Below are 20338 nucleotides of genomic sequence, written 5' to 3'. Positions count from 1 at the left end.
GAATGTTGGCCTGCCTTGCTAGATTGGGGAAGTTCTCCTGGATAATATCCTGCAGAGTGTTTTCCAACTTGGTTCCATTCTCCGCATCACTTTCAGGTACACCAATCAGACGTAGATTTGGTCTTTTCACATAGTCCCATATTTCTTGGAGGCTTTGCTCATTTCTTTTTATTCTTTTTTCTCTAGACTTCCCTTCTCGCTTCATTTCATTCATTTCATCTTCCATTGCTGATACCCTTTCTTCCAGTTGATCGCATCGGCTCCTGAGGCTTCTGCATTCTTCACGTAGTTCTCGAGCCTTGGTTTTCAGCTCCATCAGCTCCTTTAAGCACTTCTCTGTATTGGTTATTCTAGTTATACATTCTTCTAAATTTTTTTCAAAGTTTTCAACTTCTTTGCCTTTGGTTTGAATGTCCTCCCGTAGCTCAGAGTAATTTGATCGTCTGAAGCCTTCTTCTCTCAGCTCGTCAAAATCATTCTCCATCCAGCTTTGTTCCGTTGCTGGTGAAGAACTGCGTTCCTTTGGAGGAGGAGAGGTGCTCTGCGTTTTAGAGTTTCCAGTTTTTCTGTTCTGTTTTTTCCCCATCTTTGTGGTTTTATCTACTTTTGGTCTTTGATGATGGTGATGTACAGATGGGTTTTTTGTGTGGATGTCCTTTCTGTTTGTTAGTTTTCCTTCTAACAGACAGGACCCTCAGCTGCAGGTCTGTTGGAATACCCTGCGGTGTGAGGTGTCAGTGTGCCCCTGCTGGGGGGTGCCTCCCAGTTAGGCTGCTCGTGGGTCAGGGGTCAGGGACCCACTTGAGGAGGCAGTCTGCCCATTCTCAGATCTCCAGCTGCGTGCTGGGAGAACCACTGCTCTCTTCAAAGCTGTCAGACAGGGACATTTAAGTCTGCAGAGGTTACTGCTGTCTTTTTGTTTGTCTGTGCCCTGCCCCCAGATGTGGAGCCTACAGAGGCAGGCAAGCCTCCTTGAGCTGTGGTGGGCTCCACCCAGTTCGAGCTTCCTGGCTGCTTTGTTTACCTAAGCAAGCCTGGGCAATGGCGGGCGCCCCTCCCCCAGCCTCCCTGCCGCCTTGCAGTTTGATCTCAGACTGCTGCGCTAGCAATCAGCGAGATTCCGTGGGCGTAGGACCCTCCGAGCCAGGTGTGGGATATAGTCTCGTGGTGCGCCGTTTTGTAAGCCGGTCTGAAAAGCGCAATATTCAGGTGGGAGTGACCCGATTTTCCAGGTGCGTCCGTCACCCCTTTGTTTGACTCGGAAAGGGAACTCCCTGACCCCTTGCGCTTCCCAGGTGAGGCAATGCCTCGCCCTGCTTCGGCTCGCGCACGGTGCGCGCACCCACTGGCCTGCGCCCACTGTCTGGCACTCCCTAGTGAGATGAACCCGGTACCTCAGATGGAAATGCAGAAATCACCCGCCTTCTGCGTCGCTCACGCTGGGAGCTGTAGACCGGAGCTGTTCCTATTCGGCCATCTTGGCTCCTCGAGTCGAAATATTTGTTTTGTTCTCTATATAAATATTATCTATCACCATCATCATCATTGTAGACTCTTCTAATTTGGTTATGTATTATATATTATTACAATTAAGTTATTGAATTTTCCCTTTAGTTTTCTTTTCGAGTTTAAGACAATAGCCTTTTAAACCAAAATATATTTGAATATTTGCCTTGGGGAAACTGTACTTTACCCTGATATTTGGCTGTTTATAGGTTTGGATGAGGCTGGTGTTAGGTTACACACAATTAGATTTAATACAAAAATATTCATTTACTGAGTAATACTTGTTGATATAAAAAAAGTCACTAACTTCCATGTTGCCTTTTTAAAAATGTGCTGGCATTAATCTGTGTAGCTGTTGTCTTCTGTACCTAGATCTTTCTGAACATTAAATCTTAGATGTTCCACAAGCAACTTAACCTCAAAAACTGCAAAAATTACATACTGTATATCATCCCTTCTCCTCCAGACCTAAAAACCTGCCATTCTGTTTTATTCTTAACTAAACTAGAAGTAGATCTAAGGCTGGTACATATCCCAGATTCTATGGAAATCATCACTATGTCCTTTCCATTTAGTCATGATATTCCCCTGCTTCCACCTCTGAAATACCCCTAGTCATTCTCCGTGATGCCATCCTTGACATGCTTTGATTATATTTTCAATAATTCCTATTAGACAACATTTTCTTAATTATTTTCCCATTTCCCAGAGTATATATTCCTACTTTTTCAGAAAACTGAGTTTATTATGCCTTATTCACCTTTACCCATATTTTATAAAACAAAATCAGCTAGGAACTGTGCTAAGTGCCAACTAAATGATTATTAACATTGAGTATGATCTTCTCATGATATTTACGTTTTGAAATAGGAATGAATAATTTGCAATGAATATATATTTTAATTAAAACATAGTCAAATTTAGATTGGAATCTTTTGAAAGCAAGGCAAGTCTAATTCAACATGCAGTCTATTTTCTCCCAGTAATATCCGTCCTTAAAAATAAGTGAGTCATGGTTATTGCTTCTATCTGTTAAGTATATATTTAGTAAAACATCATTATAGTATTTAGTAAAGTTTTATAGCATCCTTTCATGTGCAAAATTTTTACTCACAAATCTCTAGGCCTTAAAAATTAAGACAAAATCTCTGAAATGACTAATTATTAGTTCTCAAGCAACTGGACAAAAGTAAATAATTCATGAAGTTAGAAACCCAAAAAGATGTTCATTTGAGCCTAGTTATTTTGGAAGTGTTTGTGTAAATTCCATTACTTATTTTTAACTATATGTTTCACTAGAAATAGATGTTTTTTCTTTTAATTATTTGAAAGCTGTGGTCAAACTGAAATTTTTGCAAGGTCTGTATCTTTGATCTATGTTAAAAAAATGTGGAGGATAGGGATACATACTTCTTTGAAAGCTCCCACAGAACCTATTTTATGGTGAAAATTATTAAAAATAAAACACTATTGGTCAAAATCACGATATTATGCTTCATATAGAAATATTGAAATACATCCTAGTGAGTTCCCAGCTATAAATTAAATGCAAAACACATGGTAGGTTATTTTGTAAGAATATCTAACATGTCATAGAATTCTATTATTTTACACTAATTATAAGTACTTTGAAAACTGATATCAAAAGTCCACTTAAAACCAGAATATTTGTCTCTCAAATTGTTTAATAAAGCATTGAAAATGAGTTCTTCTAATTTTTTTAAAAAGATTAATTAAAATATAATAAGGAAATTAAATGGAGCTTATTTTCCCAATTAAAACAGTGCAATTAAAAACAGTGATTTTCTCATTTATAGTCTTAAGCAATATAGGCAATAATAATGTTTTGTAGTAGAAGTTATTAGAAAATTTGTCCTGGTTAAATGGAGATATCTTCCTATAATATATTAAAACCATTTTAAAACACTATATTGCCAGACTGATTCTAAATTACATATAGCAAAATCAGTATATTTAATAATTCATGAAAGACTTAACTAATATTTTATTTTACACAATTATGGTATAATAACATTGGAATATTAGCACTAACCAAGCTAAAATTTTACTACTAATCAATGCTTTATTTTATATTGCATTTTTCTAAATTAACATATATTTCTCATTTAGTGTTTTGTCTGTTGCATAAGAAGTTCATATGAGCCATTCAGCTTAAAAAATCATAGTGTGAATGTGCTAGCTTGAAGTTTCCTTTTCCTTGTTTTCTCTGAACATGTATACTATATTTCAGATAGGAAAATTCTTAAATTTTATTATTGGATAAGTCTCTTTTAACACATTTAAAGTAATCTATCAGTAAGTTACTATAAAAATAAATGTAGGGATCTGATTAAACTAAAGAGCTTCTGCACAGCCAAAGAAACTACCATCAGAGTGAACAGGCAACCTACAGAATGGGAGAAAATTTTTGCAACCTACTCATCTGACAAAGGGCTAATATCCAGAATCTACAATGAACTCAAACAAATTTACAAGAAAAAAACAAACAACCCCATCAAAAAGTGGGCTAAGCATATGAACAGACACTTCTCAAAAGAAGACATTTATGCAGCTAAAAAACACATGAAAAAATGCTCATCATCACTGGCCATCAGAGAAATGCAAATCAAAACCACAATGAGATACCATCTCACGCCAGTTAGAATGGCAATCATTAAAAAGTCAGGAAACAACAGATGCTGGAGAGGATGTGGAGAAACAGGAACACTTTTACATTGTTGGTGGGACTGTAAACTAGTTCAACCATTGTGGAAGTCAGTGTGGCGATTCCTCAGGGATCTAGAACTAGAAATACCATTTGACCCAGCCATCCCATTACTGGGTATATACCCAAAGGATTATAAATCATGCTGCTATAAAGACACATGCACACGTATGTTTATTGTGGCACTATTCACAATAGCAAAGACTTGGAACCAACCCAAATGTCCAACAATGATAGAGTGGATTAAGAAAATGTGGCACATATACATCATGGAATACTATGCAGCCATAAAAAATGATGAGTTCATGTCCTTTGTAGGGACATGGATAAAGCTGGAAACCATCATTCTCAGCAAACTATCACAAGGACAAAAAAACAAACATCGCATGTTGTCACTCATAGGTGGGAATTGAACAATGAGAACACATGGACACAGGAAGGGGAACATCACATACTGGGGACTGTTGTGGGGTGCGGGGAGGTGGGAGGGATAGCATTAGGAGATATACCTAATGCTAAATGACAAGTTAATGGGTGCAGCACACCAACATGGCACATGTATACATGTGTAACAAACCTGCAGGTTGTGCACATGTACCCTAAAACTTAAAGTATAATAATAATAAAATTAAAAAATAAATAAATAAGTAAATGTAAAGAAGAATAAATAGTCTCTAGCAAAGTGTTTATGCTCTTATCTATTTTTAATTCACATCCACTAATACTACATTTTGAAGTCTGAAATAAATCATTCTCCCTGTAGCACAACCCTTTGGTTGAGAGCAGGAAAAGGAATTACTGCGAAAGTCTGACGAGGATTATTGAGGAAACACAAATACTAATTGCTTATGTTTTCATGATTTTGTTTGTTCATGTTCAGCTAGCAATAGCTCAAAAGAAATTTTACTTTTTTTAAAGAAGGACTTCGAAATTCTACTGAAACTCCTATTTCTAACTGAAATATTTTGAAATTTTTAATGCAAGGTAGTCTGGAGCAACGTGTTTGTATAATGTTGTCTCATTCACTTCTTTCAAATGTAATATGTGTATGCTCTAACACAGGCTGAACCTGTAGTCGTAAGTTATCTAAGATTTAGAATAACATTTATTTGCTATGATTTTAGTTATGTTTCCTGAAATCCAATAATAGTCACTCACAATATTTTATATAAGCAACATATAGAAATTTTTCTGAGAGTAGTGCAAAGAATAGTCAATGGATTTGTCACTTAATTAATTTTCTCGAATTTTTCTCCAATTAGAGCGCTTGGTTATTCTTTATATGAAGAGAGACCATTTATACCTTCAGGTCTTTGCTCTTGTAGTCTCTCCAAAGATGAAGTGCCTTCCTTTCTTTTATCAGCTAATATTTCCTTTAACATCTAGCTGTGTGGAATCTTTGTGGATTTAGCCCTTATTACTCCAACTGGCAATTGTTTCTGAAATCATCCATTAAAGTTACAATCTCTAGAGCATGGCAATTAGCAGCTCACACTTTTAATTCACATACCCCTAATTTTATTTTGTTTTGTATGTCAAAATTTGAGGGAGGGGGTACATATTAATTTTTAAATTTTTAAATTGACAAATAGTAATGGTACCTACTTATGGAGTACAATTTGAGATTTTGATACATATATGTATAATGATAAAATCAGGGTGGTTAGCATACCCATCACCTCAAGCATTTATTATTTCTTTATAGTGAGAACATTCAAAGGCCTTTCTTCTGGCTATTTTGTAATATACAATACCTTACCGTTAACCATAGTAATAGAAAGCGATAAATTATTCATCTTATCTAATTATAATGTCATACTCATTGACCAACCTCTACCCATTCTTCCTTGTCCCCTTGCCCTAGTCTCTGGTAACTAATCTACCTCTATGATATGAACATTTTTTTAAAGATTCCAAATATAAATAAGATCGTGTGGTATTTGTCTATGTATCTGGCTTATTTCACTTAGAATGATGTCTTCCAGGTAATTGTGTATGACAAGATTTAATTATTTTTTAAGGCTGAATAGTATTCCTTTGTGTATATATACCACATTTTCTTTATTCATTCATCTGAGGTTGGACACTTAGGTTGATTCATGTCTTGGCTGTTGTAAATAGTACCACAACAAACATGAGAGTGTAGATATCTCATTGGCATACTGATTTCATTTCCTTTGGATATATACCCATTAGTGGGACTTTTGGATCACATGAAAGTTCCATTTCTAATGTTTTAAGGAACCTCCATAATGTTTTCCATAATGGCTGTACTGATTTACAGTTCCTCCAAAACTGTGTACATGTTTATTTTTCTCCACATCCTTGCCAATTGTTTTCTTTGGTCTTTTTTATAATGGCCATTCTAATAAAGTGAGATGGTATCTCTTATTGTGGCTTTAATTTGCATTTCCCTGATTGTTAGTGATGCTGAGCATTTTTTCATATACCTGTGTGTTATGTGTATGCTGTCTTTTGATAAATTTCTATTAGAGTATTTTTGTGCATTTTTTAATTACATAATTTGAAGTTTTTTGTTTTGTTTTGTTTGTTGCTTTTGAATTGTTTAAGTCCCTTATAAGTTTTGGATATTAACCCCTTGTCTAATGTGTAGTTTGAAAATATTTTCTCTGTGGATCACCTTCTCACTCTGTTAGTTTTTCTTTCTTTGTCCCTAACATTGAGATATAGCAATGTTGCTTTTAGGAGGATATTATAATATTTTCATCAAGACAAAGAATGGTTTTAAGCAAAATAGTGGCAAAGAAGATAGAAGTAGGAGCTGATTTGCCAGTGAATTATGGTGAGTGAAGGAGAGAGTGAGAGGTAATAACGATGACTGACACTTATGGCTTTTAAGCAGATGGTCAGATAGTATGATGTATACAGAGAGAGGAAAGGCTGAAAGTACCTAACTTAGGTGGTAAATGAAAACTTTAATAATAAATATGTTAAGATTAAAATGACCGTAATATTTTAAGTGGAATAAATAGAATAGGTTATTATGTATATGTTTTAGAACTCAAAGAAGAGGTCAGAGCTGGAGAGAAAACTTCGAAAGAAATAAATTTGAGATTCATCAATGTATAGCTAAAGGTCTGTAAAATATTAACAGTATTTCCCTCATTTTAGAGATAAGGAAAGTGAGACACACAGTTAAATCATATAGGTAGTCATTCCAGGTTTTCATTTCTTAACCACTATCATATATTATAATAAAAATTTTCTAATAATCATAATAATATCATATTTGATATAGTCAAAGAGTTAAGCCTACTGATATTTGCCTCACACCTGTTACAGGGGATATTACCTCCAGAACCTGTAATGTGTTTATTTTAACTTGTAGTAAATTATCTCACATTAACCACTGATTTTTTTCTTTCCCTCAATTTGGGGTGAGTAATATAGATCTGCACCGTAGTTTACATAATACACCTGTATATAACAAAAGCAAAAATAGCCTTGAACTACACAGCTTCAAACTTCATTCTTAAAAAACTTGTTTTACAATCTTTCAAAAAAGAAAGAGTAGCAACGTCAATTAGAGAAGTACTTTGCCCTCTGTGATCAGAAACTTCTAAACTTCTTCTTGGACATGGTAGAAAAATTATGTTATTTATCTGGCTTTTCCCACCCAGAAAATCATAAGATCATTATTTTTTACCTTGATTATATATCTCCTTTTTGCATTTTGTTGTTGTTGGCTTATCACATCGGTAGTTCACTCAGGAACATCTCAGTTGAACTTATGTGCCATCAATATTTTTTTTCCCCTGTGACCTATATCCTGTCATCTTCTGTTTGTACTATATATATTGTTTTACTACATCTTTGGCACCTACACTTTTTAGAATTTCATTAGTTATTTCAGGGTCATGATGTAAAACTTTGAAAATGCATGAAAAATTCAGTGCGATGCAGTGAATGAGGGTAGAGTCTCAGAGTCATGCTGATTGAATACAAATTCTGACCCCAAAACTTACTATCTTGATGTTTTAGGCAAATTATTTAACCTCCCTTAAGAGTCACTTTCCTCATTCATAAAATGGGGATATTGAGTAGTGTATAGATTAGGATCACATAAGGTAATTTGTTTGGAGCACTTAACAGAATACCTGGCACAGAGTGAGCACTTAATATGTGCTCAAATGTTGTATACTTCATTTAAATTACTATTAAGATAATTCTTTGTATTGTATATTGGTTATTGATTAATGGTTTTCTAAATTTAATGCATTATGGCTGTTGATTTCAGTTGAAATTGAAAGTTATATTTTTTTCTTCACACAATTGAATACTTAAGTAATCAATGACATTCTTTTAAGTTAAAATATTATGGCAAAAGTGTGATTCTTGTTTATTTCCTGACTTAGGGTTTATAGTTTTAAATATGCATTTTTTCATTTGGGACACTTACAAGCACTATATACTGCACACTTAGTTTTAGGACAAAGTTTTATCAGTTGTCAATATTGCTTTTACTGATTACAATGGTTTGGATATTTGACCCTTCCAAATTTCAAGGTGAAATTTGATCATTTAGGAGGTAGAACCTAATTGGAGATGTTTTGTTCATGGGGGCAGATCCCTCACGAATAGCTTGGTGCTGTCCTTCAGTAATGAGTGAGTTCTCACTCTATTGGTTCTCAAAAAACTTAGCTGTTAAAAAAAGCCTGGCACCTACCTCCCTCTCCTCTCTCTCTCACTTTCTTGCCATGTGATCTCTGCACACTCTTGCTCCCGTTTGCTTTCTTCTATGAGTGGAAGTAGTCTGAGCCTCCCACCAGAAGCAATTGGTGCCATGCTTCTCATAAAACCTGCAGATCTGTGAGACAAATAAAGTTTTTTCTTTACATATTGCAGACCCTCAGGTATTGTATTCCTTTTTAAGCAACACAAAAATGGGTGAAGACACCAGTTCTTGCATATTCATGCTAATTTTTGATAACTTTTTGAATTTGTAATGCAATCATTGTCAAAGAGATGATTCACCACTTCTTGCAAACCTAACATCAATTCCTGCCTTCTATGGAGTTTGTAAATACATATTCAAGATGACATCAAACAGTCATGGTCACAATATATTAGTCTGCTTTGTTCCTCTGTTGAGCATTATTTCCATAAGATGAAGTATCATAAAATCCAGACTAAAATTATAGCATATGACTAGTAAATGTCCTATAGTGTTGAATTAATCCTGATTTCCCTAAGAATATTTACTATAGCAGAATTTTCAAGTGCATCAGACTCTCTCTTGCCTTCAAAGAATGTGAAATTGATTGAGTATAATGTTCTCAGAACTTAGCTGTTATCCAAATTTGTTTTAAAGTGATGTGCCGTGAAGTCGAGTAATCTAAGTAAAATCTGATTTGTAGGGAAAAAGAAAGACAAAATAATTTTATTTTCCAATGCTTACTACGTGCCAAATTCTGTGTAGATGCTTTTTATATATAGCCTATTATCAGCACAATATGGTGACCTCACATATTAACAAGTGCTATTGTTCCTAGTTCATAGAGGATACTATAATATAGAAAACATAATTAACTTGCCTAATGTAAATCAGCTAGAAAACAATGGAATTTAAATGCAAATACAGGTGTGTTGATTGCAATCTTCATTCTTTCCACTGGTGTATACTGCTAAAGTTTTAAATATTTGGAAAAATATTTGATGAATATACAATCCTGAAATTATTAGTCCTCTGGATCCACTTTCTACCCTTCTCCATTGCTTTAGGTCTAAAAAGGTTGTCTTGTATAGACTGTATCACTTCAGTCTTGCAAAAGGATTTGGCCAACAGAGTCATTAGAAGAATGTAAAAGAATAGATGCACAGTGAGGTCAAGATACATATTTCCTCTGTTCAGTTTCTGTCAGGTCACTATTAGTTGACTGGATCTAAGTTCACAGTGCATCTTGAACATCCCTTTCCATACAGCTCCCATTTTTCATTTCTGGTAATCACTTTCCCACTTCCCCTTCAAACTTAGGGTTAGTTACAGCTCTCCTCACTCTCCTTATTAGCCCATGAGTACTAAAACATCACCATTGGTGGTTTTTCTAAATGCTACCCATATATTAGATTCATCACTTTATCAATTGCCCTCAATTCTATGTTGTTTGTTTAATTATTACCTTGTGGGACATTTAATAACATAATTAATTATGTTATACTATCTTTGATATTTTAACACATGAGATGCATTTATCATTGTTGTTTACATTGTCATAGGATGTCATTTGTACATGGATGGTATTGTGCTACAAATTTCACATAGAACATTTTCTTTCCTTCCAGGTAAATAGTAAAAGAGGGTTGAACTTCATTGCCAAATAAAGTTAATACAGTGTTTATAGTTAAATTATCCCAGAAATCTGTACAGGTGTATACATACTATGGTTTTGGAATAACTTATACAACAAATAGCATTTCTGTTTGATAAATTAAAAAAAAAAATTGAATCCCAAGAAGTTAGGCAACCCTAAGATCAGAGAGTTAAAGTGGATGTAAATCAACATACCACTGTCTTCTCATTTATGCTTTTTATATTTTCTTTGAATTCTTTTATCGGTTTTGATATTTCAGAATCTCCTGAAATATTGTGCAATAATCCTAATTTAGTTTAAAAAAGTTCTCGCAAGTCTATTTCTATGATTTCTGAAAACATCTTCTATCAGAAGCATGAATAGAGTGAATGCTTCATTTTGCATTGCTGACTTGACATAGCAAAGTGCTCAACATTTTATCTCTTTGTTTCTTTGTTAAAAATATACTTCAGACTTAATGTGATCAAGTCTATATACACAATTCTTCCTTGAATTGACAGTTTCGTTTTTTCTGAGTTCCTTTTCTTCTATATTTTGTGGTAAAATAATGCTTATAGTGAATTTCAATATTCAATAATCTGATCTCATGAAGCTGGTGACTTGTTACATCTGGTGATCTGTGACTTGTTACTAAGATGTAACTGATATTGATTTTTAAGAAATGTTTATAGTATAAAATCAGTCAACTCAGGAATTATTGCTTGAGCTTAGGAACTGTTTTTCAAGATTGAAATTTTAAAGTAGGGTGCAAAAATTAAAATGTTATATAAATATTTACTTAAATAATTAAATTTAGTATATCAGAAATTACAATTATTCCATCTCACATAATAGAGAAAGAAATTCACTTGCAAATTTCCTTTCAAATAAGTCTATGGCTTGTGTATCTGATTTACAAAAGAAAGATATAGATAGATAGATAGATAGATAGATAGATAGATAGATAGATGATAGATAATGAGAAATATATATATATAATGAGATGAATGGGTAAAATTTTAAAAATGGAAATGTATTTTAACATTATAGGCGTTCATAATAAAAAGTACTGACATATTCTTGTTAATAATAATACAGAAATTTCAAATTGGGCATTCAAAGTCACAATAATAATAGCTAAATGCCATTGATTTATTTTCATTTTTAAAAAATTTTACTTTTTGGCTACTATTTTATTTAACAAGACTTAATAGTCAGTCTGAAAGATCTGTGATCTTCCTCAAAGAGCATTTTATTTATGTTCAATTCTTAACTTTTTATGGCTTGTACATCTGATACCTTCCTGATGATTTTAATTTGCTGAACTGATTCAGAATAGATGTCATGATTTAAGCTAAATAAATAAATTTCAGAGGCCTTTTGTTTCTTCTTTCAACAAAGAACACTTTTGAGACAAGATTGTTCTATTCTTAATATAAAACATTTTATGGGAATATTTTATATATTTTGAGATAGCATTAATTGATTATGATTTCTTTCTTCTGTTTCTAAAGTGAGATTAAAATAAAATTTAAAAACCTAAAAAATATTTTGTCATTTTACTGTTTTAGTGTTTATCCATATTCAATGATAATTCAACTTCCATTAAAAAGTAAGGCTATTTATTATAGTGTGTTTAGATACTCTTATTTTTAAATACTACTATCAACGTCTGTGTTGAGAATGTGTGATGACACTATAAAGTACAAATACATAATTTATTAACTTATCAACTGAAAAGAAGTCCATAATATACCCAAATTTTAATGGGTAAATGCTTAATGTTTATAATAACCAAAAAAACTCCACTGTTCTTTGATCTCTCATTTGACTCTGTTTTATCTGCACTTAAACCCTAACTCTGAAGTTGAAGCAAAACAGTATATAGTGAAAAACTCAAATTCTCATTTCTTTTTACATAGGAAAAATATTTCTTGTCATTAAAGATTTTTTGCTAAGGTTGTATTGCCCGCTGGACTCAGAAATTACAGTCAAGACTAAAAATAAAATTCGCTGGATCTTTACTACGTTATTATTTCTTTCTTAACTTTTCTGTTTCAAGTCTGTACTCTCCAAAGCCTTTTTTTTTCCTTACAGAAGGGTTGATTTGAGCATCATTTTTATTTCATGTACTGTGCTAGATGCTATGGAAATGAAGAAAACGTACTCCCTGTTTTCATGTTGCTTTGGTCCAATAGCAAAAAAAAAAAAAAAAAAGTATATTCTATCAATTAGAATACTTTGTGACACGCTTAATAATAAAAATATGTCAAGAAGAAGTAGTACATAGAGTTAATTATTAATTGCACTGAGGTCATAGAGATACAGGTCAAAGAGATTATGAGTGGTATGATGGAGGTGCAGCATTTTGCAGGATAAAGACGGATAAGAAAAAAAAAGTTCCTAAAGACAGATGACTGGTGATAAGAAATTGGGTGTTACTTTTCAGGAAACTCAAAGTGGCTCACCACTGTTGGAAAGCAAACTTTAAGAGGAAGTGATGGGAGCAGGGACAGGAAAGAAACATAGAGTCCAGGAAAACCAAGAAATTCCATGGTTTTTGTGCAAAGCTAAGGGGTGTGGGTTTTTTTAAATCACTCTTTGAAGGATTTGAAACACAGAAATGATATCATCAGATTACTACTTTGAAAAAAGTATTCATATGACAGCATAATGAGTAAAATTGCTAGAAAGTCATAGTAGATTTAAATAACCTAGAAGGTATAGCAAACATTGAAGCTGGTGATGATGAGAGACAAGAAGTGGACTTGAATTGAAAGCAGAAATAAATATTGGCTTTTGGGCTGTGAATAAAAAAAATTACTTAAGACGATGGCCTGATTTGTTTTCTGAGCAACTGGATGCTAATCAAAGAGAATGAGTAAGAGAAGAATCTTATCTGGGATCCTGGAAAATGAATCTCGTTTTGGGCACATTGAGGCGCTAGTAAGCAATTGAATGTCAAGTGAATATCGTGAGCAAGCTTCCTCAAGAATAACAGACTTTTCAGAGTAAGGAAAAGAATTTGACCACTAATCCTAAATTTATAATGTCTGACATGAGGTATATGAAATAGGCATTAAAAATCTGTAAATGTGTCTAGTCTATTTCCAGAGACCATGGGCAAGAATAAAGTTCAGTGAGAGGCTCTTATCACTTGACTTTAACCTCAACATTGTTGTAAGATACATTTTTGTTATGCAAACTCAGATTATATTGTACCTTGGCTGTTTTATTTTTTTAATGACATATGAAATACAAACTCTGTGAATTTTGTTTAAATTTTGTTCTTATCGTTCTAAATGCACAGGTATAAATAATGTGGTGTCTTCATAAAATTTAAGTATTAAAACAACACACCAATTTAAGGCACATAATATATACATAGAATACCTTTTAGTAAGTAGTATAGTTAAAATAAAGTGTAATCTTATTTATTGTGGAGAATAGATTACAAACTTAATGCAGTAGAAAATGCACCAATATCATAATGAAACAGAGAAGAATCAGAGGCCGTGAGATAAGAAAAAGAGGGTAAGTTATTTGACTTTTTTGAACAAGAGCATCCTCATGGGTAAATACATTTGTATTTTGCAGGGCTACTATTAGGGCTTAAAAAAAAACCCTGTAATGTGACTAGAACATATTTACACTCAACACATGATTGTTATTGTTATTAATGTTTGTTATTATCAATATTATCGGTTCCAGTACCACTGCACTAGCTATGTATATACGCATCTGTTTCTATGTTCATGTATAAAAAATAGGAAAAATGCTTATCCATGGAAAGATTATAAATACAAAATGACTAGCATATCAATTTTTTATATCAAATGTATGTTGACAGTATAATCAGTAGCTTATTTATTTTTTAGTATTTCAAGGAATTTTCATATTTATATTAATATGCAACATCAAAAATTAATAAAATTATTACATATATACACTTGTTTTATTTTAAATCATATTACTGTATGTTAGGAAAGTGGACAGTTGTTAAAATGAAGTACACAATGCTTTATCACCACAAATCTAAAGGAAATTAAATGCCTGTTGGAGAGCACAAGTCTATGTAATGAAATCATCCTTATAAAATTTAAACATTATTCATATGAGACAGTTTCTATTAGCTAGTTTGGTCTTTCATTTAAAATTTACAAGTAGATAGCTTGAGTAAAATGGCATCCTTATTAGGAAGTCCAAAAGTGCTATCTGTGTCTCTATATATTATAAATTGTCTATCCGACTCCATGGAACTACTGCTGTTGTATCTCAAAAGACTAAACCCACAATGACTTCTAATTTATGAAGCCCTAAATCAAAGTTTTCAACTTAGAGATGCTATCAGTTTAAATCCCAACATTTTAATATGATTTTTAAAGAATGACTCATTTAGAGTGTTTTACTCTTATTCTGACCTTTAAGAATTATAGTAACGACCAAATCATTTTACTTAAAACACATTACAGAGTTTTACTTTATCTTGACTTTTTACTTTTTTTCTTTCTAATTCAGACAGCAAAACTTGTTCATTGTTAACAATTAGATAATTTACAAAAGTGTACACTAAAATCTCTACCATTAGTTTTTTTATTTACCATTGAGAAAGTCATGAGTGTTATTATTCTATTTGAAGGAATAAGATAGGTAAACTTTCTAAAATACTTGACTAAAATACTTCACTCGAACTACCCAGGTTTGAACTGTGTGGGTCCACTTACACAAAGATTTTTTTCAATGAATATATCAACTTTTTGAAGATTTGCAATAATTCACAGATGAATCCCCATAGCCTAGAAAATTTTAAAAATTAAGAAAAGGTAAGATATGTCATGAATACATAAAATATTCATAAATATTAGCATATTAGCATATTTTATCATTTACTACCATAAAATATACACAAATCTATTACAAAAAGTAAAAATCAAAACTTGTGCACACGCTTACAGATAGTAATGGTGCCATTGGCTGTTGAGAGAAATGTAAAAAAAAGTAAAAATACTGTATTAAATTATAACTGTATAAAATTAACTATAATAATATTATACTAATGTAATAATTTTGTGGCCACCTCCTGTTATTGCGGTGAGCTCTTGTTGTATCCACTTAAAACACCACGTGATGCTGATCATCTCCCTGTGAGCAGCTTGTCTCGCCAGTAAATTGCATACTGCAGTAAAAAGTGATCTCTCATAGTTCTCATGTATTTTCCATGGTGTTTAGTGCAATACAGTAAACCTTAAATAACACCATGAGATCCACATGCAGTGCCACTAGTGATGCTAGAAGTGCCTCCAAGAAGCAAAGTCATAACTTTATAAGAAAAAGTTAAATTGCTTCATATGTACCATAGAATAATGTCTGCAGTTCCAGCAGTTGCCCACCATTTCAAGATAAACAAATTCAGCGTCAGGACCATTGTAAAAAAGAATAGAGAATTTGTAAAGCCATTGCTGCAATTACTCCAGCAGGCACAAAACTTTGCACTTCTTGTGAAACATGTGCCTTTTTATCTTGTATTAAAAATGCAGCTTTTATGTGGATGCACATTGCTATAAGAAAGGCATACCTGTAGACTCACAAAATTTGAGAAAAAGTGAAGTCATTGTATGACAAAGCAAAAGGAAAGTGAAGGATCTAAAGCTGGAAAATTTAATGCCAGCAAAGGATGGCTTGATAATTTTAGAAAGAGATTTAACTCTAAACAGTGTCCAGATAACAAGAGAAGCAGCTTCTGCTGACCAAGAGGCAGTAGAAAAGTTCCCAGATACTACTAAAGGAATCCTTGAGGGGAAAAGATATTTGCCTCAATAGATTTTTAATGCAGATTAAAGTAGCCTATCCTGGAAAAAAAAAATGCCACAAAGGATGTTTATTAGTAAGGAAGAGAAGCGATCACCAGGATTTAAGGCAGAAAGGGATAGGCTAACTCTACTGTTTTATGCAAATGTTGTTGAGGTTTTGATCAACTCAGCCGTTATCTATAAAGCTACTAATTTCCAAGAATTAAGAGGAAAAGATAAACACCAGCTGCTGATCTTTTGTCTATCTGACAAGAGGTATTGGACAATGAAAACGCTTTTACTGGATTGGTTCGATTAATTATTTGTCCCTGAAGTCAGAAAATACCTTACCAGTAAGGGAATGCATTTAAAGTTCTTTTAACAGTGGATATTGCCCCTGGCTACCCAGAATCCCATGAGTTCAACGCTAAGGGCATCACAGTGGTCTACTTACTCCCAAACACAGAGTCTATGATTCAACCTCTAGTCCAAGAAGTCATAAGAACCTTTAAAGCTCATTACATATATTACTCTATGACAAGGCTTATCAAGGCTGTGGAAGAGAACCCCAATAGGGAGAACACTGTGAAAGTCAGGAAGGATTACACCATTGAGGATTCCATCATTGTTATAGAAAAAGCCATAAAAGTCTTCAAGCCTGAAACAATAAACTTCTGCTGGATAAAACTGTCCAGATGTTTTGCATGACTTCACATGATTTACAACAGAACGAATTAAGGAAATTATGAAAGAGATTATAGCTATGGCAAAAAAGTAGAAGTTGAAGTGTTTCAAGATAGACTCCTTAGAAAAATGCAAAAGCTAATAGACACCAAACCAGAGGAATTAGAAGAAAACAACTTGATGAAAGTGATTGCTTCCAAACCAGTGTCAGAAGATGAGGAAGAAGATGTAGAAGCAGTGTCATAAAACATACTGGCATTAGAGAATCTGACAGAGGGTTTGATTTTTCAGGATTTATTTTTACTTATTTTATGGCATGGACCCTTCTATTAGATGGATACTAAAATTAAAGCAAATGGTAGAAGAAGGATTGGTACTATATAGAAACATTTGTAAATAAATGAAAAAAGAAAAAAATCAGACTGAAATTACAATGCATTTCCATAAAGTGACAGTGGCTGTGCTTGCCTCTCCTGACTCCTCTTTTTCACCTCTCCCACCCCTGAGACAACAAAGCCAAACAATCCTCTTCCCCCTCTGCCTTCCCAGCCCATTCAGTGTGAAGACAATGAGGATGAAGACCTTTATGATGTTCTACTTTTACTTAATGAATAGCAAATATTTTCTCTTCTTTATGATTTTCTTAATAATATTTTATTTTCTCTAACTTATTTTGTTATAAGAATACAGTATGTAATACATATAACATTAAAAGTATATGTTAATTGGCTGTTTATGTTACTGGTAAAACTTCTGGTTTACAATAGGCAGTTAGCAGTTACATTTTTGAGAAGTCTACAATTTTATGCAGAATTTTGACTGTAGGAGAGTGAACTAGGACTGCCACCCCTAAGCCCTGTGTTACTCAAAGGTCAATTTTACTTAAACATTGTTGAGGTATTAAATATAGACAAAGGTTGAAGCAGTGTTTATGGATTAAACTACTTGGAAAACTACATGTGAAGCCCAAAATCCAGGTCAGCATATTCTTATTGTTTATCCTTCAAAATTAAATCGAGGTTAAATGTATATTATAAGCAATTATCACCATATATTATCATACAAATTCTAGCAAAAAATTAAATTTTTTAAAGGGAAAATTACATTTTAAAAATTAATGGTGTCTTCCATGTCGTTAGATTTTCTTTGGAATTTGTTTTAGTAGAATAATGAGGTTTTGCTTATTTTTTAGAACTTAAATTTAATGAAGTTTTGGATTTAGTTATAATAAAAATTACACAATTGTTATATATGCAACTACCGTAATACCTATGTAACACCTTAGAGCATACAAATGTGTATTATTATAGTTTTATAGGTGTTTATAATTATTTTCAGATTCGTAACTTTGTGATCTGTCGCTTTGTGTGAACATCACAAAAGTTTTGTCAAATAAGCAAGGGAAAATTTGTTCTAAATGAAGAAACTGGAACATACCAAGTTAAATAAAGAGAAGGCAAATTTGAGAGAAGAACTAACGTATATGCCAAAGTAAGAAGTCAGAACCGAACCATTAGAAAATTTTAGGATGCCCCCAAATTTTCAGAACTAATTTCTCCTAGTGACTCAAGATACTATTTGGGCTATATCTTTCCTGTACTTTTTTTTCTGTCATAGTGTATTATATATAGTTTTGAAAACTGCCAAAAAAGAATGAAGATATAGATTAGAAACCAGGTATCTCAATTAAATTCAAAACTTGGACTGTATTAATAAACTTATGAAAATTTCTAGATTTAAATGTATTTCTTTGTAAAGGCATTTTAAAACATTGAAATTATATGTGAGAAATGACAGGTATTCTTTGGGTTTGAATGTTATTGACATAAACAGTGTACTAATGTTAAATAAATAATTTAACAGACAATATTGTCAGACCTGCTACTGTATAATTTTAGTATAACCAAGTATCGCATTGATCTTCTTACTCTTCCATTCTTCGGCACTTCTGAAAAGGCAGCCACCCAGGTGCTATCTTAAACTTCTTTCCACAGGTATGAATTTGGCATATTTTAACAGTGTTGGAAGGTACAGATGTACACGTTCCTTCTTAGGACTCATGACTCTTACCCATGCTAATTTCTTGTTTTTAAAAAACTGATAAAAGTCATAAGTGTGTCACTTAGCGTATGTATTATTTCTATTCCCAGTGCTTGTTCAAGTCATATGGTGGAGCTGGGCCTCTCAACTTTATCACATCATGCATATATGGAAAATGATGCCAGCACCATGTGCAGGGGGAAATGGAGAAGGCCTTTGGTGGCTGGAGCAAACAGGCCTGGGGCATAGGCGACAGCTCTAGGGACTGACTGAAGAGAAAAATATTTCAGCATACTTCTAATGTATCAAAGTCACCAGTTCTGAGTTGCGTTTTGTATTTAAGGGTGTGAGGTTTAAAATTTTTTGAGTAGATGCTCACATCCAGGCACAGACACCTACTAACTCTATTATATTGGGTAAGTAACTTCATTTCTTTGACACTCAGTTTTTACATCTGTAAAATGGAGCTGATGAGGATGACTACTTCAGACAGTGTCTATGATTAAATCAGAGTGTTGATTCCTTAGCAAATTCCTTGACAAGTACTCAACATTCAATAAGTTTCATTTTTTTACCCACCCCTCATTCCCATTCTACCAAGTTCAGATCTACTTGGAACAGAGTTGGAGAGGGCCGTTATAGGTGTATGGAGCACTCTTAGTCAGCAATGAATTAAGTCATGGAAATAGCATAAAAACATATGTGAGAAGCAAGCATGTGTCATCAAGGTCCAAATGAAATCTGTTCATTGAATGGAAAGAAGTTATTCATCTGCTTTTTGTCCAGGCTCCTCTGTCAGCTCTCACATTATTTTGGCAACTGAAAATCAAATCTCTTTCCTCTGGCAATAAAACTTCCCCATTCATCTATCTCTGATAGTTTGACAATGTTGCCTTTGTGCTTCTCATACATCTCAATAAAGGAAAGTGTCATGTTGTACCATGTATTTAGTTTTGTCATCTCTGTACTCAGTTTATAACCAACGTTAGCCTTTTAATGTTGAAGAGGATTTGCTACGTGAACTCTATATTTGCAAAGAGAAAGACAATGCACAGGAAACAGAGAACACAATATTGGAAATAAATGGAATGATGCAAATTAACTCATTCACTTCCAAACAAGATATTATGTTCCAGACAGAATAAATAATTTGGCAGGGAATGTATAATTATTGAGTGGCAGAACAAGGTCTGAAGCCAGAAATTTCATCTGATCTGTCATTGTCTTTTCTAAACCATAATTGCCTTCCTATTAGTGAGTATGTTTTCTCCCAAGTGCAGTTG

At 33.2% G+C, this 20338-nt stretch overlaps 1 long non-coding RNA gene across 1 annotated transcript; it reads left to right on the top strand.

Moving 5' to 3' along the window:
• The first annotated feature begins 7257 nt into the window (after positions 1-7257).
• On the top strand, positions 7258-19999 carry LOC134758266 (uncharacterized). Its single transcript, XR_010133261.1, has 2 exons — positions 7258-7327; positions 19166-19999. It is a non-coding gene; the product is annotated as an uncharacterized lncRNA (long non-coding RNA).
• Positions 20000-20338: the final 339 nt, after the last annotated feature.

This window comes from Gorilla gorilla, chromosome 3 (assembly GCF_029281585.2).
Source record: "Gorilla gorilla gorilla isolate KB3781 chromosome 3, NHGRI_mGorGor1-v2.1_pri, whole genome shotgun sequence".
Lineage (NCBI taxonomy): Eukaryota > Metazoa > Chordata > Mammalia > Primates > Hominidae > Gorilla > Gorilla gorilla.
This window is presented reverse-complemented; position numbering and strand designations above follow the sequence as displayed.